Here is a 23627-nt window from a genome sequence, read left to right on the forward strand (position 1 = left end):
CCTTTGGTACCTAAGTAGTACCTCCCCAGATGAGAGCCACTGTCAGAGGATGGATCCCCATGACACATTTCATTCCCAAATGCTCCTCTCCTTCTCTGCACCAACCTCCCAAGCCTGCTCCTTGTATCACTGTTCTCCAGCTCCTCTCCCACCCCCAGCATCTCCTCCAACACTTTATTTCTCTGAAATGTCCTGGACTATGGGACTGAGATGAGGGCAAGTGCTTGAAAAGGAGGCAGATGTTCTTCCTTTAGTCTTGCCTTCCAGCTGGCTGCCAGAAACTCCTACTGCAGCCCCTCCAGCAGACAGGGATAGTGCTGGTGCTGCAGAAAGCCCTGCTTGAGTAAGAAGCCACTCACCTTTTGGTTTCCCCTTCCTCCGCATCCCAAACTGTCAAATATTTGCCTTTTCTTGTAGCATCTTTTTCTGTAGAAGTAGTTCACCCAGCCCATCTGTCCTCTGTATCACTGCAGATCTCATTAAAAGAGAGGTCATAATTAACGAGGAAATAAATAAAGACTGTGCTGGTCTTGTTTTACTGGTTTAGTGATGTTCCCAGATATTTCTCTGCTCTGTTGTTAGTGCTTGCCCCTCACTGACTGCATCCAAGGGCATCGTTTCTCCTGGCTGCTGTGGGGTTTGGACCACTATATAAAAGCAATGTTCAAGTCCACGGCAGGCAGGGGCTCATCTTTGCACTGCTCCTCAAGGATGGTGTGAGAGGAAACCCCAGCTGCCCTCCTGATGATGTGTCCCTTTCTAGATGGAGCAGGTTCACTATGTCAATCTACCACAGGAGCTTTACAAGACTGGGGCTGTACCCATGCATGTACCACTCCCAGAGATCCTCTGAGCACCAAAAAATGTGGGTTTTCCTTCTTTTTTCCTGGGTATTTAATAGTTAATCTTCAAATACTCATCCAGCTCCACTACTACAAAATCCAGAGCTGGTAGGCGTGTGGGCTGGTCGTTAAAACCTACACACCTGAGCTTAGAGAATCTCAGAACTTCTGTTAAGCCATCACAGAAGCTCCCAATGCAATCACTTATCTGGGCAGTTGCTTTATACTTGGAGGCTGTGGTATTCAGGTGCCAAAGCCCACAAACCAGAGGTGTAGCTGGTTTGGATCTGCAAGATCCCCTATACAGTGCCATGGTTGTCCATCCACGTCCTGAAGGATGGCTGTTTTCACCCAAGAGCTTTTACTGGCCCATCAGTCCAGGCAGTGGCTATAGTTACCAGGGAAAATGCCAAAAGGGCACAGGCTTTCAGTGGGACAGGATGAAGGCAACATTCCTTTCTCTGGGTATCATTTTGAGGGTGAATATTCATCCTGACCTCATTTTTAAGCTTCTGCCATCAGTGTGTGGTTTTCCTGAGCAGGACTGGGTTCAATTGCTGTGGACAGACCAACTCTCCATTAATTTCTCTTATCCTCTCCTTGAATCCCATACCCCTTGGGGTCTTCAGGGAACAATGCATTGACCCAAGAGTCAGGAGGTTTTTGAGGGCTCCCAAAGACTTACAGAATCACAGAACAGTTTGAGTTGGAAGGGATCTTTAAAGGTCACCTAGTCCAATGAGCAGGGACATCTTCAACTATATCACGTCGCTCAGAGCCCTATCCAGAATGACAGAGACAAAAATGTCTTTCAAGGAAATTGTGATGTTTGAGTCCAGGCTGGGAGATGTCTCTGTTGCACATTCCTGGGCCAGTGCTCAGCCACCACAGCCAGGAGCAGCCATTCCCCACTGCACCACCATGGTTTCAGCCCTGAGATGAGGTTCATCACACTCTCAGTCCTTCCCAATAGGTGCCTGAGCTGGGGGAGGGTAAGATATGGGGAGGACCAGAGCTGCTCTGGCTATTGAAGCTGCGACACCCTTTCCAAAGCAAGCAGCTTCCAGCTTAAGCGAAAAACAACCCCATACAATCCCCTCCTCCAGCGTCCTTTAACCCCAGCAAGGCAATCTCCACCAGGCTTTTGCTCTGGAGAGCAAAGGGAGGCAGGAAGGGGGTTGCAACTCCAGACAAAACTGTGTTAATTCAGCGTGGAAGGGTTTTTTGTCTCCCTGTTGCTCGCTTGTCAAATGTGCTCCTTCTCCTTCCCCTCTCTATTCATATTCTGAGCTCATTTGCTGCAGTGGGAGCTGCGCGGCTGCCTGCATCCTGATGAAGTCAGAAACTCGGGTCTCCAAATCGATCGCTGACCTTCTGCTGCTCCAGAATTTGCTCAGGATGGATTTGCACATTGGGTGTGGAGGGAGAGAGAGGCTCAGCCTCATTTTCTACCTCTTTGCTTCTCCAGTTTTCTCAGAGGGAGAGCTGTGATTTATTTGGCGGTTCTGATTAATTATGCCTCGTAACATTTCCCTGTTTGTCCTCATCTTCCTTCTCTTGGTATCAGTTCTGACTGTAGATGAACAAGCTGGTTCTGGAGCATTTTGTTGGTTTGGTTTGGTATGTTTTTTTTCCTACAACACTTACGAATGATGCTGGTTGTGTATCTCTCTGTTCGTTGTCCACCACTTATTCCCTCCAAACAAGTCTGGAACCTCCTGAGCATCCTCCCCACCAGATTCAACAGAACAGCAAATCTCAGAGATGTCACATTCCCACAAAGGTTTCTCAAGTGCTTTTCCATCAGTATATTTATCCAGCAGAGGACATGCTTGAGACTAAATACATCATAGCAGTGAACTAACCAGTGCCTGGGCTTGTCTTCTGTCCTGAGGCACCCTTGACCCTGTGAAGTGGCCATGAAGGAGGTGGATATCGTAACTGCAGACTTGTCTTTCACCAAGTCCCAGGGAGCAAGTGGTGAAACCATCAGGGAATCAGTTCAAAACAGATAACATGAATTAGCTCTTGGGGCAGTGGGCATCACAAAGTACAGGGGTGCTCAGAAAACAGTGGAAAGTAATAATGGGCAGCAGGGACATCAATTGATGTTAAAGACCAGGTTTGGTTATCCTCCCTACTATGCCTAACCCAAGAGGTAAGGAAGCTGGGGAAGCACTCAAGGATTGGTCCACAGACAAGTGCCAGATTCATGAGCTCCCTCTAAAAACCTCTCTTTGGCCAGTGTGGGCTCCAGGGGCCATGTTCTGATCCTCAAGGACACTTCCTACATCCAATCCTGCTTGTACCACCCAGATCCTCACAACCCCTCTGGAGTCTGATGCTTACCTACCCAAGGGGCTGTGCAAACACATTCTGAGGGAGCCCATGGTCCAGACAGGGAGCAGATGGGGAAAAGCAGAGATATGTGGGGACCCCACCTGCAGTTCTGCATCCAGCTCTGGGGTCCTCAGCACAGGACAAACATGGACATGCTGGATGGGGGCCAGAGGAGGCACAGAAATGATGCGAGGCTGGAACAGCTCTGCTGGGAGGACAGGCTGAGAGAGTTGGGGTGTTCAGCTGGAGAAGAGAAGCTCTGGGGAGACCTTAGTGCGGCCTTTCTGTACTAAAAAGGGGCCTGTAAGAAAGATGGTGACAGACTTTTGAGCAGGGTTTGTTGCAACAGAACAAGGGGTGATGGTTTTAAACTAAAGGAGGGGAGATTCAGGTCAGACATAAGGAAGAAATTGTTTGTGCTGAGGGTGGTGAGAGCCTGTCCCAGGTTGGGGGACAGAGAGGTGGTGGATGAACCATCCCTGGAGACATCCCAGGCCAGGCTGGACGGGGCTCTGAGCAACCTGAGCTGGTGAAGATGTCCCTGCTCATGGCAGGGGTGGCACTGGGGGAGCTTTGGATGTCCCTCCCAACCAAAACTACTCTGTGATTCTATGTGTCATTGTGCCCAGAAGTCCTGCAAGGACCTTGGAAAACAGAGGAAATCGGTGTCTCAGAGGGAGATACTTCTCCCCCAAGAGCAGCTCTGCATCTCCATCTGCATCACGTGCAGAGCAGAGCTGGGAGTCTGAGAGATGAGCGTCAGTGTTTGCTGAGCCGTGAACACAGAGAGGCTGGTGTCATTTGTCTCAGAAAACAGGTTATTAATTCTTGCAGCCAGGAGGGGATGCATTCGCATTTCCTTGGCAGGATTATGTGCAGGCAGGAAATGAAAAGGCAGAAATGTTGGCTCGTCCCGCATTTAGAGAGCAAACAGACACCCAGCCAGAGCCGGGCTCTTCTCAACCATCCACAGAGACACTGAGAAAGGACCTGGGGTGTGTGTTCTCACCACCAACACTGAGATCTACCTTAAATAGAGAGATTAATTTTAGACTTTTCAGGAAAAAAAAAAAAAACCACAACAAAACAAAACACAGCAATGAAATCCAAGCCTGTGTTGATTTAGAAATCCCTGTACATACAAACAAACATGCCCACACACTCAGTGTCAAGTAAATAAATAAACACGGGGAGGTTCCTTCAGTTCTCCTAGGGTTTTTCCATCAGCTCGCTGCTGGAGATCAGAGCATCTCCTGAAAAATGTCAGTACTTGGCTCAAATTCCCAGGAGGCATCGAGGGGGCTCGAGAGTCATTCTTTTCCTTAGATAAAAGATTGGATTTGAATTATTTTTGGGATTTGGTGATTTCAGTTTCTGTTAAATCCTCTCCTTTTCCTGGTTTCTTGGGGCTTTACAGGAGAGGGAGGGTGGTGGGAAATGTCTTCATCAGGCGAATGTCAGTGGAGGGAGTTGCAGGATGGATTTGGAAGAGAGGGGCAAATAATACAGAGGCCAAAGAACAAAAGGACACCTGAAACCTCATGCTAGTCCCATCCCCGTTGCTCTGTGCTAGAGAATCTTGTGTCTCACTCAGAGCTCTGCTGCTAACTGGGAGAGCTCCAAAGTTTCGTTGAAGCCATTCAAATCTCCCCCTGCAACTGCTCCTCCATGGAATTTGGAGGTATCAGGATGCTCCTGGGGTTGTCTGAGCCAAGGAGACAAGTAAAAAGCAGAGATGGGCAGTGTCAAAAGCAGACTGGGGAGGACGAACCTTCCTGGCTTTGCGTGTAACATTTTCAAGGATCACAATTTCCACCAGCACCTTTGAAGAAGAGGCCAGGACATCCATTCCCAGAAAAAGATCAGATAAGGCGTCTCTGCCTGCAGAGATGAAGAAAGGCAGAGGATTCTCTAAAAGGTTTCTGCATCCCCAGCAGCCTTTGAAAAATGGTCTTTGATCAGGAAAAAAGGCAAAGAAGCTCCATGCAATGGATGAGTCTTTACAGCGTATGGGTTTGTGTCCCACAGCTCCTAGGCTGCTTTCACCCACTTGCACAAGACTCCCAGATAATCCTATAACCCTCATTTATCTTTCCTAAATCCCCTTGATCTCCCAGGTGCAATACTTCCACCCCCCTCTCTCCTCTGTCCCCCTGTCTGCTACCAATCCTTGGCTCTCAGGCTGTGGATACACCATGTCTTGGCTTTGTTTGGAGCTATACAGGTGCTGAGCAAGAGGGCAGAGGCACTGCCTGGCTGCTTTGTCTATGCTCTTCTGGATACAAAGCAGCCTGAGGCACTGCCAGCCCTCTCCTTCCTCCAGTGCCAGCAGTAATGCATCTCCTGTCCTCCAGCCAGCAATCACTTCTACTAAAAACCCACAAGAACCAGATATCTTTGAGTCCTGCACCCTTAGATCAGACATGGCTGTGATTTGTCACCTATTTCAAGGTGACTGACCTCGCAGACAAGAAAACAGTGTAGGTCTGCGTGATCGTGTTAGCCCTTTTCTTTAGGAAACCCAACAAAACAGCATTTCAGAGCCTGGAGTTGGCTGTTGGCTGTAGTGTGGTTTAATTTCCTCCAAATGTTGCTATGTAAACACTAATCAGTCCAAATTATTCAAATCACAACTGTCGAGCACGGAAGTCGCATTAATGAGGAAATTAAAAAAAAAAAAGGGAACAGATTGGTAGAGCAGAAAGTGTCCTTTGGCTGGAGGTTGGTGGCTCCCATCCAACACGCGCAACTCACACCCCTTCCTCTCCCATAGCCCTTGGAAATGTTTCTTTTGAGAGAGAGCCCTGGGATGCGTTGTCCAGCCCCAGGGTTTCTGGCTAAACACTAGGGGGTATTTTCTTTTTCGTGGAGAATGTAAGTACCTTGGGGTCTCACTCCAACCAGAGGTGTCTCAGAGACTGGAAGGGCTCTGTCCATCTCTTCCCCTAGGTGCCCAACCAGTGCAGGACCACCTTGAGTGGCTACTGCAAAACCAGGACAGATGCAAGTGCAAGGCTTTGTGTTATCCTTCCATTGCTCCTGTGCAGTCTCTTGAGTCATTTAACTAATTTCTGAATCTGAATTAGTTTCAAGGAACTCGACACCTGTGGCTCCAGTCACGGCCACGGTGATTCCTGGAGGCAGAATCTCCCCATGTCGTGCTGCAAACACCATGCCTCGTCCAAAAAAGGAAGGCAGATGTTACAACAGGTTGTTGTTTTCTTGTTTGATGTTGGTAAGACTGGGAAGCCACCTAGGGTGGGTCCTTGAAGGTCTCTTCAGGCCTTCACCAACCACCAAGGGGCTGATCATGGTTTAAATAACACTTGCAGCTCCAGTGCAATCTTCTCTGTGTGCAGTTCTGGGCTCCCCAGTTTTAGAAGGACAAGGAATTACTGGAGAGTCCAGCAGTGGGCTACAGAAATGATGAGGGGTCTGGAGCATCTTTCTTATGAGGAAAGACTGAGCGAGAAGAGAAGGCTGAGAGGGGATCTTATTTATGCATAAGAATATCTCCAGGGTGGGTGTCAAGAGAATGGACCAGACTCTTCAGTGGTGCCCAACAACAGGGTGAGGGGCAACGGGCACAGACTGAAACACAGGAGGTTCCATCTGAACATGAGGAGAAACTTGATTACTTTGAGGGTGCCAGAGCCTGGCCCAGGCGGCCCAGAGAGGTTGTGGAGTCTCCTTCTCTGGAGACATTCAAACCCGCCTGGATACAATCCTGTGTGATCTGCTCTGGGTAACCTGCTTTAGTAGACAGATTGGACTGGGTGGTTTTAGAGGTCCCTTTCCAACCCCAGCCATTCTGTGATTCATCTCACCTCATGCCCACCCATCCAGGATAAGTTGCCAAGTTGCAACAGCCACAGTGTGGACACCACTAGCAAAACCTCTGCCAAGCAGGTTGGTGCCACTGTGCCAGCCTGTGAAAGGAAACTCTAGTTGGGCTTTGCTACAGGGTAGTAGTTCTTGGAAAAGGAGTAGAAAGCGGTTCCCTGGTAGTGTCCCAGAAAGGCTGTGGGATCTTCATCCTTGGAGGTATTCAAGACACAACTGGACATGGCCCTGAGTGACCTGATTTAATTAGGCATGCACTGAGCAAGATGTAGGATGAGATGAGCTCCAGAAGTCCTTCCAACCTGAATTATTCCATGATTTTAAATTGCAGCTGTGGTCTGTACTGATAAACTAACCACCACCAGTCACTAGGCCAGGAATCAGTTTCATCCCTGGAGGCTGCATCTGGTGGGGTTGTTTTAGTTTGGTTTTAAATAAACTTTTCCAGACAGTTTTTGAACATTGATGACACCAATACCTGAAACAGATGTGAACCACTCATCCAGAAACATCACTGCAGAGCATTTCAGGAGGTTCTTCAAAGGTGGGAACAGAGATCTCCCTGGGGTTGTTCAGATTCAACATCTTGGAGCAATTTTCAAAAAGCGAAGCAGGTGTTACATGTGGAAAGGGTAAGCCAGGCTTTGAGGAGGGACAAATAGACATCGTCCCACAGAAAGCTGAAGGTCTACAGAGAAAGACACGCAGAAATCACCTGCATCCAGTATGACTTCCAACTGCAGTATATACTAAAGCAGGAAACATCAAGTCATCCCTTGAAGTTGGTGTTTAAACTGACTGGAAAATATCCCAGACATTAAGCACTTGGAGCTGTTAGAATAAGGTCAGAATAAGAGAAATTACACTTAGGAAAGGAAGGAATGAATCCATCAATCTTCAGGCCTCAGAAAGAGCAATTTTAAAACCTCCAGGTGGAAGAATTTCAAATTTGGCCAGAGTACCACGTATCACTGACCTAAGGTGTTTGGATTTCCGTCTTTGCTTTGCTGGCAGTCCTGTTTTCCACCTATCTGGCCCAGAAACATGGAAAATCCGGATGTTTTGCTTTGTGGCCCTGTTCCTTTCTCCAGTGAGTATGAAAGGTTCTGTTGTCCACACCTTTGCTTCAGAGGTAGCAGCATTTTCAAGGGACAGAGGCTAATGCTCATGCACAGCAGCTGGAGGAAGGTGTCTGTGTTTCTCAGAGACTGTTTCCCTCTTTTCCACCCAGCCTTTATTCAGTTTGGAAAGCGTTTAAAAACAGATTCGAGCACCCAAACTGTGGAACTCCCTGCTGTGAGATGTTGTTGCTGCTAAAAGTTGATGGGAGACCAGATTATTTTGTGGCAGTGAAATTTAGAGTTGGTAAATGATAAGAGAGAAGCCACAAACAGATTAAGGAACACCTGGAGGCACAGCTGAGGCTGGAAGAATACCTAGGAGAAGGATATTTTAGGTTTCCCTTATCCATATAATATTCCCTAGATCATAGGATCATAGAATAGTTTGAATGGGAAGGGACCTTCCAAGCTCCCCCAGTGCCACCCCTGCCATGAGCAGGGACATCTTCACCAGCTCAGGTTGCTCAGAGCCCCATCCAGCCTGGCCTGGGATGTCTCCAGGGATGGGGCATCCACCACCTCTCTGCCCAACCTGGGACAGGCTCTCGCCACCCTCAGGGACAACAATTTCTTCCTCATGTCTGGCCTGAATCTCCCTCCTTTAGTTTAAAACCATCACCCCTTGTCCTATCACAACATGACCTGCTGAAAAGTCTGTCCCCATCTTTCTTAAGTACTGAAAGGACACTGTAGGAGAGACGCTGGGGAAGAGACACCCAACCCATGAAGACTGATGTTCGAAAATACATTTTTCCATGTCTTTCCCACCTGGTTTTGTATGCCCAATCTCAGCAAAGATGTTTGTCTCTTTGGTCTCTGAACTCCTGCATTTCAGACTCCAGCTTTCTGTGCCTCATGTGGTCTGTTCTTATTAACAGGGCTTGGGCTTTGGTTTCAGAGGGGTCATTTTTCCCCCAAACAAGAGGTCTAAATTTGCTACAGCTGCACTCAGTTCCAGCTTTCTCCTGAGAAGAGATGAGAGTCGGGGGGTCAGTGCATGCAGCTCTAGAGACTCCCAGGTCACCTCCTGGTAGCCCACCATGAAGGAAAGCAGCCCAAATTACACACTTGATTTCCAGATGTCTGTATTCTGTTCCGAGTCAATATTTGCACTGGAGCTAAATTGAGGTTGAGATTATGCTTAGACCCCTCAAAATGTCCTCTACTGATGGATAAATGTCTGTGCCTAATAAGGATGCTCATGCGGGTGCAGACTGTTTTCCTCCAGTCAGACCTTGCAGCAAAGTCAGTGATGTGGGTCAGAGCTGCCACTCAGCCACCAGCACATGGAAAAGCAACCCCAGGCATCCCTTTCAGACACAGGTACCTCAAAATCCTTGCATGGAGCGTTTCTTATGGGCATACATGAGTCTTTGGCATTGGAATAATTAAGGGGTGCAGGGGGAAGTGGGTGGAAATTAAACCATCTGTGCCCCAGCCCCTTCAGCCCACACGGCAAGTTGGTTTTCAAAACAACATTGACGCTGTGGATCAGAGAAATGGCAGATCTATTACATACCCCCAGCTTACTTTGCCTGTAGATAGTTTGAGGGTGACAGAATTACCATTGTTGATCAATTATGCAGGCAAGATGGAGAAGAAGAAGGAAAACAGACCTGTGGGGTTTGCAGCATGAGCGACTTGTGCATTTCACAAGGGGATGGAAAACAGCAGGATGTGCTGAGACACATCACACAGATCACAGAATCACAGAATCCCAGAGTGTCAGGGACGGGAAGGGACCTGGAAAGCTCATCCAGTGCAATCCCCCCATGGAGCAGGAACACCCAGCTGAGGTTCCACAGGAAGGTGTCCAGGCGGGTTTGAATGTCTGCAGAGAAGGAGACTCCACAACCTCCCTGGGCAGCCTGGGCCAGGCTCTGACACCCTCACTGAGAAGAAGTTTCTTCTCAAATTCAAGTGGAACTTTTGTGTTCCAGTTTGAATCCATTACCCCTTGTTCTATCATTGTTAGACACCGAGAAGAGCCTGGCTCCATCCTCCTGACACTCCCCCTTTATATATCTGTAAACATCAATGAGGTCCCCCCTCAGTCTCCTCTTCTCCAGCTCCAGAGCCCCAGCTCCCTCAGCCTTTCCTCACACGGGAGATGCTCCACTCCCTTCAGCATCTTGGTGGCTGCGCTGGACTCTCTCCAGCAGTTCCCTGTCCTTCTGGAACTGAGGGGCCACAACTGGACACAATATTCCAGGTGTGGTCTCCCCAGGGCAGAGCAGAGGGGCAGGAGAACCTCTCTGACCTACTGACCACCCCCTTCTAACCCACCCCAGGTACCATTGGCCTTCCTGGCCACAAGGGCCCAGTGCTGGCTCATGGGCCCTGCTGTCCCCAGGACCCCCAGGTCCCTTTCCCCTATGCTGCTCTCTAATTCCCCAACTTACACTGGAACCTGGGGTTGTTCCTGCCCACATTCAAGACTCTACACTTGCCCTTTTTCTATTTCATTACATTTTTCCTGCCCAACTCTCCAGCCTGTCCAGGTCTCTGATGGCAGCACAGCTTCCAGTGTCAGCCACTCGTCCCAGCTTGGTGTCACCAGCAAACTTGCTGCAGTCACGAGCATCCTTGGGGCCGGCTCTGGCTTGGGGGTCATCCTTTCAAAACTGGTTGGCAGCAGCTTCCACATCTCTCAGAGAAAGAGGTACCCCCAATTTAGCCAATCTCTGCTTTGCTGGACATCTACTCAGCTTTTTGTAGGATGCTTCTGGAGCTGAGCAATGCACACAACATCCTCAAGACTACACACGTCCCAGGAACTGTCCTGAGCCGTGGGTGAGGGCCAAGGGGCACTTCACAGCACCCACCACCCAAAGCCAAGGGACCACTGAAGTGGCCTCAAGGACCTGCAGTCCTTAAGGATGGGTGTGAAAGACCCTCTCAGGAGCTATGGGGTGGTGTCAAGGTCAGAAGAAGTCCACCCTTCCAATGGGACTGATTTCAGGAGGAGGGCTGGCCCATTGATCCTAATCTAACCTAAGTTTGACATGAAGCAGAGATTGACCTGCTTAGGGACCCATTTTGTCCACCATGATGCCACACTGCAATGGTGGTCCCAAGAAACCTTGAACTTTGACCAAGTTAAATGGGAAAGAAAGAAAGAAAAGATCTAGAGCTGCAAATCTCCATTGCAAGTTGTGTCCTAGATCAGGTTCTGACTTGACCACCATGAAGACCTTTGGCAGAAGGACCTCCAACTCTCAGAAACCACACAGTCAAACACTAGGGAAAGAAGTTTTCATTTCTAATCTCTCCACCATCCTATAAAAAACCCCTGCCCTTCCAGATTCAAGGTAGAAATCTTCGATTGTACAAACAATTGGCCAAAACTGTGTGAGGGAGCATGACAATCCAATGAAGATGGCCATGGTCCAGTGAGTAGATCCACCTCCCATCCCGCGGAGACCCTGTTTGCCAGCACAAATGCAGCTAATGAAACCCACTTCAGCCCGCACCCAGTTGCACAAAGCCTTAACATGAGATTTATGTGGGACTTGACCTCATATTAACCCCATGTTCCTTCAAGGAAACATGGCAGGGACCCAGAGTTCCTTGGAGACCAGGACACAGTTCATTAGTGTGTGATTGCATGACGGGTCACAGCAGAAATGCTAAAAGAAACCTGAACATAAGGGCCAGACACAGATACAAGCTACTACATCATATCCATGCCCTTGTACAGTGCTTATGAGATGCAAAGGAAAGTTTGGTGGCTCCAGGAAGTGTAATTAGCTTGCAGTAATGAGTGGGAGACTGGGAACAATTTTAGTGCATCATCTTTTATACAAGTCCTGTTTACTTATAACAGGCTCCCATGCCCCGTGCCCTGAACTCCAGCCTCACCCTTTGCTCTCTTATCCACTCATCTCTGGGTTTTTGCATCGCCGGGTGAAAGTGCAGGTCAGTCTGTTGGCTAGCGAGTTTGCTCGGTCCTTAGGAAATGCAGATTAATAGATCTGGAATGGGCTTTGAGAGAACGTTCACATCATTTCCCAGCCCTGTGAGAGGAGAAACTACACATAAATCAGTGTTGGTGGCATCTACATGAAGGTCTCATCATGTATCATACCTGGATTGTGTATGTCACCTTGTGTCCCAACAGCCCTGGGTTTTCTCTGCCATCAGCTAAACGATTCTCTTTGTCCTTGCTCAGTCCCATGGCTCTGCACGTCCCAATGACCCTGCTTTGGCCCTAAGGTTGATGCCCACAACATAGAGAGCACAGTAGCAAGGTTCTTCATCTCCATCCAAGTCCTGCTGATGTCTTCTGAAAAATCCCCCTTCCTTCAAAAGGCCCATTTTTAGAAAAAGATGGGGACCGACTTTTTGTCAGGGCCTGTTGTGATAGGACAAGGGGTGATGGTTTTAAACTAAAAGAGGGGAGATTCAGGCCAGACATGAGGAAGAAATTGTTTACACTGAGAGCAGTGAGAGCCTGTCCCAGGTTGGGCAGAGAGGTGGTGGATGAACCATCCCTGGAGACATCCCAGGCCAGGCTGGACGGGGCTCTGAGCAACCTGAGCTGGTGAAGATGTCCCTGCTCATGGCAGGGGTGGCACTGGGTGAGCTTTGAAGGCCACTTCCAACCCAAACTATTCTATGATTCGTTTTTTCAGTTCACCACTCCCAAATGCACACATGCAAGGGTGGTTTGGGTCAGTGTGACTCATCCTGGCCAAACCTATGCCCACAGCCGAAAGGGTGAGTTGGTGCAGAGCAGGAGGACAACTCTGAGCCATCCTGCAGCTTTATAACTGGCTCCCTTACTGCCCTTCCCACGCAGCTGAAACCAAGTCAACTCTTTAATTACGCCAGATTTCTCAAAAAAGGAACAATTTCCTAGGGAATGTTCTTAAATATATGTTTAGCATATATCTTGAAGCAAGCACTGACAGCAAGGCAGGCTGCGTGGCAGGGGGAGAGACACCTCGCAGTGCCAAGTGGGGGATCTCCAAGGGGATGGGACCAAGACAAGGTAACGTTGGGGACAAAGGCAATCTGCCCCTTGCAAGAGACAGAGATGGGTCAGGCCCTGCTATAAACTATGCAAATACACTATAAGTAGATGCAGTTTCCTGCTGGAGTGTGTTTGTTACTGTTTTTAAGGGCCTGAGCCAGTTCTCAGTGCTGAGGACCCCATGAAGCCGAGGGGAGCGGAGGATGGTGCTGTTGCAGGGAAGAGTGGTCCTCAGTGCCCCCGCTGACCCCAGAACCAGTTTTTCTCCGAGGTAAAGCCCCTGTCACCATGATGTGGCCTGGGAAGTGGGTGCCCAAGACTTCCTGGGGTTGAAGACAACATGCCTCCTACCCATTGCTAGCCATACCTCCCTTTGACCTGCTGCATCTCACTGGGAGGTGAGCCCTGTTGAAATGGAAAGTCTCTTGCAGCAGGATTAGAGATTGGGAAACAGTTTCTCAGCAGAAGGCTCATTCAGTAAGGGAAATTCCTTATCTCCAACCATTTTTTTTTCAAAGTAGCCCAGAGAAATATTTGCCAGGATGAATTTAGGTGGCATGACCCTACCTTGGAGCAAAGGCATGGGAATGGGAGCTCTCTTGCCGAGTCTTTGATACTGTGATCACCCCCAGACCCAAAACAACATCAGCAGCAACAGCACAGATCTTACTGTGAGTCCTTCCTTCTGCTGCCCTTGGCCTTAGGAGCTGGACTCAATTATCCTTGAGGGTCCCTTCCAACTCAGGACTTTCTATGATTCTTAATCCTTGCCCCATGCACAAGGTTTTTGCAGGAGGGGCTTGCAAGAAGGTCTGTGCCATGCTCAACTGAGTTGATCACAGGCTCTGGGGCTGGAATTGTCCTCAGACTCAGTCTTACAGTTCATCTTGCAAATAAAACCATCCCACCCTCATTTACCTGCCAGTCCTTCCCACTGAAACCATGGAGTGGAATTTCCACCATCTGGAAAAGAGAGACCTCTGGCTGGAAGGACCTTTGGCCACGAGTAGTCCCTGCAACAAACCCTTCCCACATGTGAAATGGATTTCCACGTGTGAAATGGATTATTTAGCAGCACCCCTACCCTCGGTTTGCATCCCATGGTGTAGGTGCCCTTGCCCTTTACGCAGAGACTCACATATCATGTCCACCAAGCTGATGGCACCAGGCACTGGGCCAGTGGTTCCCTCCATATCTCAAAAGGGAGAGCAAAGCAGAGGAGAGCAGCGGGGCTGTCCTCCCTCCTGCTCTGCTTCTCTTTTCAAACAACACATCTCTAACATAACTATGGACCCCTTGAGTTAGGACTGGGGGAGCCAAGACAATTTGCAGGTATCACTATTTGCTGCAGCACAAACTGTTTTTCAAATTTCTGTTTTTCCAGAATGCAATACATGGAGTTAAACTTGAGGGTTACTGCCTCTGACCTCAAAACCACAGAGAAATTGTGTTTCTGTTTTGATTGGGACTTACAGTTTCAAGGAATGAGCATTTAATGCACCCAGACCTCCTAGAAATCACTGAAACCACTTTAGACTATGAATAGCTCTTGAAGTGGAGCCCACCCTGACGCTGAGCTGCTCTCTGCCAGGGGGAGAGTCTCTTTTTGTCACCTATTTGTGCCTCCAGCCCATCGTTTTCTATATCCACACAGGTACAAACACAGCCCTTTATCCATTTAAAGTACAGTCTGGCTTTCTCTTAGTGGCTGGGGCTCAGTGGTTTTCTCCCTCTGACCTGTAGACCCACCAGCACATGAAGAAGACCCTTCACTTTCTCCTGGCCTCTACCCCATACAAGCTGGGCTGAAGACCTTTTAGACAGCCTGGGGTCTCCCCGGATCCATTTCCCTGAAAAACTGTAATGAGGGCAGCCAAAATGCTAAACCAGCCCATGCATTCTAATCCTTCCTCATCCTCCTCTGATGTTCCCCTCCCTCAAGGTTCATGGCTGTCCCTTGTTCCTCTCCTCCCTCCCCAATCTGCTCAAGCCAGAGTGAAAATGCAGAAGGAGAAAGAAAATTTGTTCACGTCTCCAGCCCATGGGGAAAAGGTCTGGGGAGCTAATTATAGACTAATGCATCAGAGCCATCAATAATTCAGGAAGCTCTGAAACTGAGCTGGAGATGAGATGCAGGACGGTGCTTGCTCAGTGGCTGAAGAATTTTATGCTGCTCTGTCCTGGGGTCAGAGTGGCCAAGCCATGGGTGAACATGTGGGATGGAGCACTATCATCCATGCTTTTCAAGGGGCAAACACCAAATTCAGGCTCCCTGTCCTTTCTCCAGCTTCACCTACAAATGAAGACGATAGGATCCTGCTTCTCTCCAAGCTTCAAGCCACCAAGCTCCAGCTTGCTACTACGCTCTCCTTCCCAAGAAAGCCACCAGTCCTATTTATCACCTTGTCCCACACTCAGCTCTGTGCTTTTCTCTACCCTGAGTAAGGTTTTGACCCAGAACAGGTTTTTATTTATAAGGCTCGGATTAGGGTATCCATACAGCACTAAGCATTTTCTGGCACTACAGAAATGTTCCACTCTTCCCATCCTTGAGATGTTGGGATGAGGTGGTCACACCCTCCTGAGCAGCCCTTAAACTTAGAAGAAGCAGGAAGAAGAAAAACCAAAAGGTAAAAGCCCAAAGCTGAAGTTAACACAACAGCACAGAGGGCATCTCTTGCTAAATTGGAGATACAACTCGTCCTTGGACACATTTCTCATCAGCTGAGCTTCTGGAAGGAGATGTGTCCACCTCATCTCATCTTTAGCAAAACAAGAGTCATTGCATTGATAAAGTAGATTAATCCAAGGTCGGTTGGACTCGATGATCTTAAAGGTCTCTTCCAACCAAAATGATTCTATGATTCTGTTATTTTATTGCAGTGAGCAGCCCTTCCTGGTAGTTCTTGCAGCTCTCAGCTGAGGCTCTGGCTCCCTCTCCTGACATCTTTGCCTGATCCAAACATCCTCTGAAAAACTGGTGGGGAAGGTGCTGGGGCTGCTTATCACTCCTCACCCACAGGCTTTAACCAAACCACCAAGCAGCTCGAGTGTTCCTCAAAATCCAGTACTGGTGGTGGTTCACCCGCCGAACTCTTTGAAGGAATAATTGGGTGTGATGTGCTTCAGCAAAGCTTCTTCCAGAAAACCACATTAATCACACTGAGCCACACCAAAACACCCCCAGCACAGTGCCAAGTGTGCCCACTGGCAGATGCATACAGGATACACACCTGGCCCAGGTTGGCCAGAGGAGTGGTGGATGCCCCATCCCTGGAGACATCCCAGGCCAGGCTGGACGGGGCTCTGAGCAACCTGAGCTGGTGAAGATGTCCCTGCTCATGGCAGGGGTGGCACTGGATGAGCTTCGGAGGTCACTTTAACACAAACTATTTTGTGATTCTATGATTTTATGATTCTGTGTGGGCTTGTCTTGCCATCTACTGGTGGGAGCCCAGCAGAGGAGCATGACACACAAGGGGCAGACACCAAACTCAGTCTCCCCATCTTTTCTCCAGCTTCACCTACAAATGAAGACAATAAGATCCTGCTTCTCTCCACCTTTTCTCAGATCTACAGTGAGCTTTCCCCATGTCCATCTCTTTCAAGTACACCAGGGTTTGCATATGGGAGAGCCCCTCTTGCTCCTCTAAGCCCCATTGGCCAGAGGTCTCTCCCAGGGTGGGTTTTACAGTCCCCTGACCCCATCAAAATCCACACCGTGGCCCCTGTGGGCTAGGCCACCTGTGGATGCATCTTTGGGATCTCTGCATTGAGGAAGGAGAAACCAGGAAAAATAGCAGCAGGGACAACCTGGAGAAGGGAGCATCCCCAAGGCAAACCTGGGGGACCGAGCCAGGAGGCACCCTGAGGGAGGTTTAGGTGAGGGGTGATGCTGTCAGGAGGATGAAGATGTTCAAGCAGGTATTAGTAGACCACAAGAGCAAGGAAAGCCTGCTAGAAAACAAGAAATTTATTTGCAAAGATGTGCTTGGTTCCCTCCTGAGCAGGTTTGTCCCCCATGGGGGTGCCAGAAGCAGCACAAGGACTCAGTGTGAGGCTCAGCCTCCCAACCTCCTTCTCCTGGCTGTCCTCTGCTCCAGCTCCTCTGTCGGGCTCCCACCAGTAGATGGCAAGACAAGCCCACGTAGAATCATAAAATCATAGAATCACGAAATAGTTTGGGTGGGAAGGGACCTTCAAAGCTCCCCCAGTGCCACCCCTGCCGTGAGCAGGGATATCTTCACCAGCTCAGATTGCTCAGAGCCCCGTCCAGCCTGGCCTGGGATGTCTCCAGGGATGGTTCAGCCACCACCTCTCTGCCCAACCTGGGACAGGCTCTCACCACCCTCACTGTAAACAATCTCTTCCTCATGTCTGGCCTGAATCTCCCTCCTTTAGTTTAAAACCATCACCCCTTGTCCTGTCACAACAGGCAGGAAAGTTAACGAGAATGTAATAAACAGTTTTTTTCGCTCCTTTTACAGTAGAGAGTGTTGGGAGTGGGAAGAAATTTTGGAAAAACTTCCTAACAAAAGCTTTATCTGTCTTGACCCCTCTTTGCACTCCCTGCAAGGGACAGAGGATGGAAGGCACAACCAGTGCTGCAGCTGGTGTGTGTGGTGGAGCTGGGACACTGCGTATGGTTCCTTTTTGGGAAGGACATCTGGCAGAGAGCTCTGGCCACCCCATACCACCAGTCCCCCCAAGTCCCAGAACGCCCCTGAGAAGAGCTCAAATCCTCATGTTCTTTCTAGATAGCATTTTCATGGGAACTCAAAATTTCATGTCCTCCTCCTCCCACTTACTTGCCTTTCTCTGTGGGTTCCTCATTGCACACCCATTTCAGCTGTGGTCACCTCCAGGAATCCCCGGTGTCCAGGCTATGTGGGGCCTCTGCACCTTCTCCACTTCATGTTGCCCACTGAGTATTGAATGGTTGACACACGGAGACACAGGACAGATGGTAGAAGACCCTGTAGGAAGAAGCAATGGGGAGACTTTATCTATCATGTTTCTATCAAAGGAGATGGCAGGTGGATTCACACCAGGTTCATGTCTGAGCCCCAGAAGGGCCCACCAAGGGTGATCTAATGGTGGTGGGTTGCAGCCCCCTCCTTCTTAGGTTCCCAGCCTGCTGATGCCTTTTTCCTCCTGTGCACAGAGCAACTGCCCTTCCCCATCTCAACCCCCTTCACCGCAGTAGCTGTAGCTCTGTTGCAACCTCCGGAGAGTAAAAACCCCTCCAAACTGCCTTGGACACTTGCACAGACCCACTGTCTGGATGGAACCAGCATGTGTCACCAGGAATCAAGGTACAAACGCTTCCATGCAATGTAGATCTTGCTGGCCCCACTCTCCCACTGGCTGTGGACCTGTGCAGGTCACTGGCAGGAATATGTGCCTGGAGATGAGTGGAAAACATCCCCCTCTCTCTCCCAAAGGTTCAGAGTTATCTTGGACTGCTGTTGCCTGGTGGGGAGGCAGGAGGTGGAAAATCTGCTCCTGGCGCTGATCCCGGGACACGGAGCCAACAGAGCAAATACCCCTGGGCAGCCACAGGTCATCGGCAGCTCAGACGTTTGCTCTGGTGTCTACAGTGTGTCTCGAGTGAGACTCTGCTGCTCTTGTGCAATGGATGGAGTGGTTATTCCACCTGGCAAGAAGACAGAATGGCTGAGGGTCAGCCACAGGAAGAAATAAAGGTGTTGCTGCTTTCTGGGGAGCTCACCACCCAGCAGATAAAGCAACTGAGCAGATCTCTGAGAAGATCCCCATCCATCACTATAAGAAGGACACTGAGGTGCTGGAGCAAGTTTGAAGAAGGACAATGAAACTTGTATAGGGGCTGGAGCACAAGTGTGATGGGAGTGGCTGAGGGACCTGGGGGGTTCAGCTGGAGAACAGGAGCTGAGGGGAGACCTTCTGATCTCTGAACTGCCTGAAAGGAGCTTGGAGCCAGGGGGGTCGGGCTCTGCTCCCCAGGAACAAGTGCCAGGAGCAGAGGAAACGGCCTCAAGTTGCGCCAGGGGAGGTTGAGGTTGGATGTGGGGAACAATTTCTTCCCCAAAGGGCTGTGGGGCATTGGAACAGGCTGCCCAGGGCAGTGCTGGAGTCACCATCCCTGGAGGGGTGAACAGACAGAGATGAGGTTCTCAGGGACATGGGGTAGTGCCAGTGTAAGGTTAATGGTTGGACTTGACAATATTGAGGGTCTTTTCCAACCAAAATGATTCTATGATTCTATGACCCAGTCCTCTGTCTGGTGTCATCATGACGCTTTGCCAGTCCTCTGCTGTTCATGAAGGGGGAGATATTCATGGGCAAAGTTCTGAAATAAGTTGTGCCATGGTGCAAATCAAGGGCTGAATCTTATCTGTTGGGTGTGCAGAGCTCATGTCCACAGGGAAGTCTGGACATGCGATGCAAGGACGGGGGACACGTTGAGTCCCCAGTGAGCACTGGGGTCCTGTTGGTCCTGGCAAGAGCTCAGACTTTGTTGGAGGCCACTTTCTATCCCCATGCTGGATTCAGACCCCTCCAGTCCCCATCAGCACACACCAGCAGTAGCAGCTCCTCCAGGGAGGCTGCTTTGTGGGCTGGTAGGGAAATCAGAAGAGCACAGAATCATAGAATGGTTTGTGTTGGAAGGGACCTCCAAAGCTCATCCAGTGCCACCCCTGCCATGAGCAGGAACATCTTCACCAGCTCAGGTTGCTCAGAGCCCCATCATCAGCTGTCCTGGGCTTGCATCTGCACCTCATCAACTCCTTCTCCTCATTCCCTTAGCACTAGTAGAGATGGCTGTTGCCTGATTGTGAATTTTATTGTTGTTATATATGTCAGGTTTCATAACACCTTCAAGTGGAGCAGAGTTTGCAGGAGGAATTTGGGGCTATTCCCAGTTTCCAAAGCACATTTAGCTTCAACACTATCAGCTGTGACACCTATTAGGCCCTGTGACAACTTCAAACCTGCTTAACCCACACATAACCATGGGAAAAAACAGGTAGGTGTGGAAGCAGAAGAGCTGACATAAAAAAGGAATAACACAAAGAAAGGGAAATTGCTCATTTATTGGCCTTTTCTCCTTTGTATACCCTAAAGGGAAGTGCAACAGGGAAGAGAATGGAGGGACACATGAGAGGCCTGGACTGAGGCAGAGGGAGAGGGGATCTATTTGCAAAAGGATCATATTTTATTTGATCATTAGACACCAACATTAATCAGCTGCAAGATGCAAATCCATACCAAGCCAGGTTTCCCTAGTGCTGGAGCTCAAACAACACTTATTCCATGAAACAACACCCTTGGGGTGGTGTTTCTGTGTAGCTGAAGGCACTCAGGCACTGTGGTGAGCTCCCTATAGGACACTATACAGAAAATGTCATTTTAGCCATTTATCACAATTTAGGAAATGTTAGCAGGTCATATCAGAGGGATAACAGTGTAAATCCTGTGTTTACCAAAGGAATGTATGAATATTGCTGTGGCCTTAGAGTGAAAACCTGTGAGTCCACTAAATTAAGCAAGATAATAAAAATATAAAAAGTGATTATAAATAAAATAGTAATAAAATATGAGATCCCTTCACTTTTTTAATTAGATACAGAGTTTTGGGTTCAAATTGTTCATATTCATTTTCAGAATATTATTATTTCCTTAAAATTTTAAGAGAAGGGCAGGGATTGCAGAATAACGAGGCTCCACACAGGTTTTTGAAAATGCATCAAATCTCGTGAATCTTGGGCTTCAGATGCAAAGAGCTGGCAGCTCCTGTTGAAGGGGAAGTGAATGGAATGGTCAGTGGCCAAACCCTGGACTTTGCTTTGTTTAATCTGACACGTTGCTTTGATAACAGTTCTGCTGATGACGGGCACCGCAGGAAGGCTGGGGAGATGAAGGACCTATCACACCAACCAGGTGAGGAGAGATTGTCCTTGCAGCAACGCTCCTTCCCTACCAAAAAATGATTGGTTTGCTGATGTCCTTGGAGCTGCGCTCGGACATCACCTGCCAAGAACCTCCTTTGCTGAGGATTGGTCTGAATGTCATCCCACCCATCCAGCAATGCGCTGTGACCTCACTGCAGGAGGGAAACCATGGGAGATCACGGTCCAAGCCCTTTTCCCCAGGCAAGGAATCGCAGAATCATAATATAATTTGGGTGTGAAGGGACCTTCAAAGCTCCCCCAGCGCCACCCCTGCCACGAGCAGGGACATCTTCACCAGCTCAGGTTGCTCAGAGCCCCGTCCAGCCTGGCCTGGGATGTCTCCAGGGATGGTTCAGCCACCACCTCTCTGCCCAACCTGGGCCAGGCTCTCAATACCCTCATTTTAAACAATTTCCTCCCCACATTTAGTTTGAATGTCCCCTCTTTCAGTTTAAAACCATCACCCCTTGTCCTATCGCAACAGGCCCTGCTGAATAGTCTGTCCCCATCTTTCTTATTGGCCCCTTTTAAGTACAGAAAGGCCACAATAAGGTCTCCCCGGAGCCTTCTCTGCCTGCAGCAGCTCCCAGAGAGGTCTTGGTGGGCCCTCAGACCAGCTGGAGAACCTCACACCTCTGTTGGTTGGATGAGAGACAAACGAGCTGTGACCACAGGGTGCCAAGATGGACAGGGAAGCAGAACAGAAATATTGAATGGTTTGTAGGACTTTGCTTCACAGCATCTACATGATGTCAGAAGAAATATCATCCTGCACTTTAAATCATTTCTATTGTGGGGACCCACCTGAGGGGGAGAAGGCAGCACGGTGTGCAGGTGACACTCAGCTGTTTATATTTTTTAGCAAGAAGATGAAATCCCCTCAAAGCTGAGGGCTAACGTGCGCTCCACCTTCTCAGGAGCTTCAATTTGCTCCTCAGGGAGACTGCACAGGGATCATAGAAAGTACATCTACTGGAAGATATTAAATGCACAGAAACAACCTCTGGGTCAGATGGATGATGGTTGCACTGGACAACCACTCCAGCACTGAACACGCTCTCAGTTTTACCAAACATTTGGCTTGAATCTTCAAAAATTTGCACATAATCTGCCAGCTTGAAGGAAAACGTCCTAAATTGCTCCCAATTGCAGTATAAGGTGCAGAAAAAGAATTTATTTTCTGGTTGAGCAATGCCTCACCTAAGTGCTCCTGCTCTGGCAGGGGGATTGGACTGGATGATCTTTTGAGGTCCCTTCCAATCCCTAACCTTCTGTGATTCTCTGATTCTGTGATTTAAGGTCCGCAAGGGCACTGCTGAAGCATAAATGTCTTTTGAATCCCATCTCTGCCAGTGTAAGCTGCATATGCCAAGTCTCTTAGCAGCTGTATGGAGTTATGGTCATTTTTAAACACCTGGGTTCATTCCAGAAGCTGTGAAGAGGTTGGTATTGTCCCAGCCATCCCAATGTCTAAACACCTTTCAAACCCCTCCAGGGATGGTGACTCCACCCCTGCCCTGGGCAGCCTGTTCCAATGCCCCACAGCCCTTTGGGGAAGAAATTGTTCCCCACATCCAACCTCAACCTCCTCTGGTGCAACTTGAGGCCGTTTCCTCTGCTCCTGGCGCTTGTTCCTGGGGAGCAGAGCCCGACCCCCCTGGCTCCAAGCTCCTTTCAGGCAGTTCAGAGATCAGAAGGTCTCCCCTCAGCTCCTGTTCTCCAGCTGAACCCCCCAGGTCCCTCAGCCGCTCCCATCACACTTGTGCTCCAGACCCTTCACAAGCTTCATTGTCCTTCTTCAAACTTGCTCCAGCACCCCAAGGCCTTTCTTGGCGTGAGGGGCCCAAAACTGACGCCAGGATTTGAGGTTTTTCCTCCCCAGGTCCCAGCACAGGGACGGTCACTGCCCTGGGCCTGCTGGCCACACCAGTGCTGGTACCAGCCAGGATGCTGGTGTCCTCTTGGCCACCTGGGCACACACCAGCTCATGTTTAGCCGCTGTCACCAACACTCCCGGTCCTTTTCCGCTGGCACTTTCCAGCCGCTCTTCCCCAAGCCTGTAGCTTTCACGGGGTTGTTGTGACACAAGTGCTGGACCTGGTACTTGGCCTTGTTAAACCTCAGACAATTGGCCTCAGCCCATCGATCGAGCTGGTCCAGATCCCTCTATATGGCCTTCCCACCCTCCAGCACATCAACACGCCCACCCAACTTGGTGCCATCTGCAAACTTACTGAGGGTACCCTCAACTCCCTCATCCAGATCATTGATAAAGAGATTGAACAGATCTGGGCCCTGGGGACACCATCTGTGACCAGCCACCCACTGGATTTGACTCCATTCACCAGAAGCCTTTGGGCTGTGTACATTATGGTCTGTTTGAGCCTGACCCTGTCCTGAGGTGCAAAAGTGGGGATTTTCCGAAAGCACAGAGGTTATTTGTGCACAGCCCTCGCAATGTTGTGCTGAGGGAAGAAGATTCCTCTTCTTCACCTCCCTCTGGTATCTTAAGCAGCCAACAGTGGAAAGCAGCTGTACGGGCTTCAACCAAGGAATTAAGTTTAACATTTTA

This window comes from Patagioenas fasciata, chromosome 3 (genome assembly GCF_037038585.1).
Source record: "Patagioenas fasciata isolate bPatFas1 chromosome 3, bPatFas1.hap1, whole genome shotgun sequence".
Lineage (NCBI taxonomy): Eukaryota > Metazoa > Chordata > Aves > Columbiformes > Columbidae > Patagioenas > Patagioenas fasciata.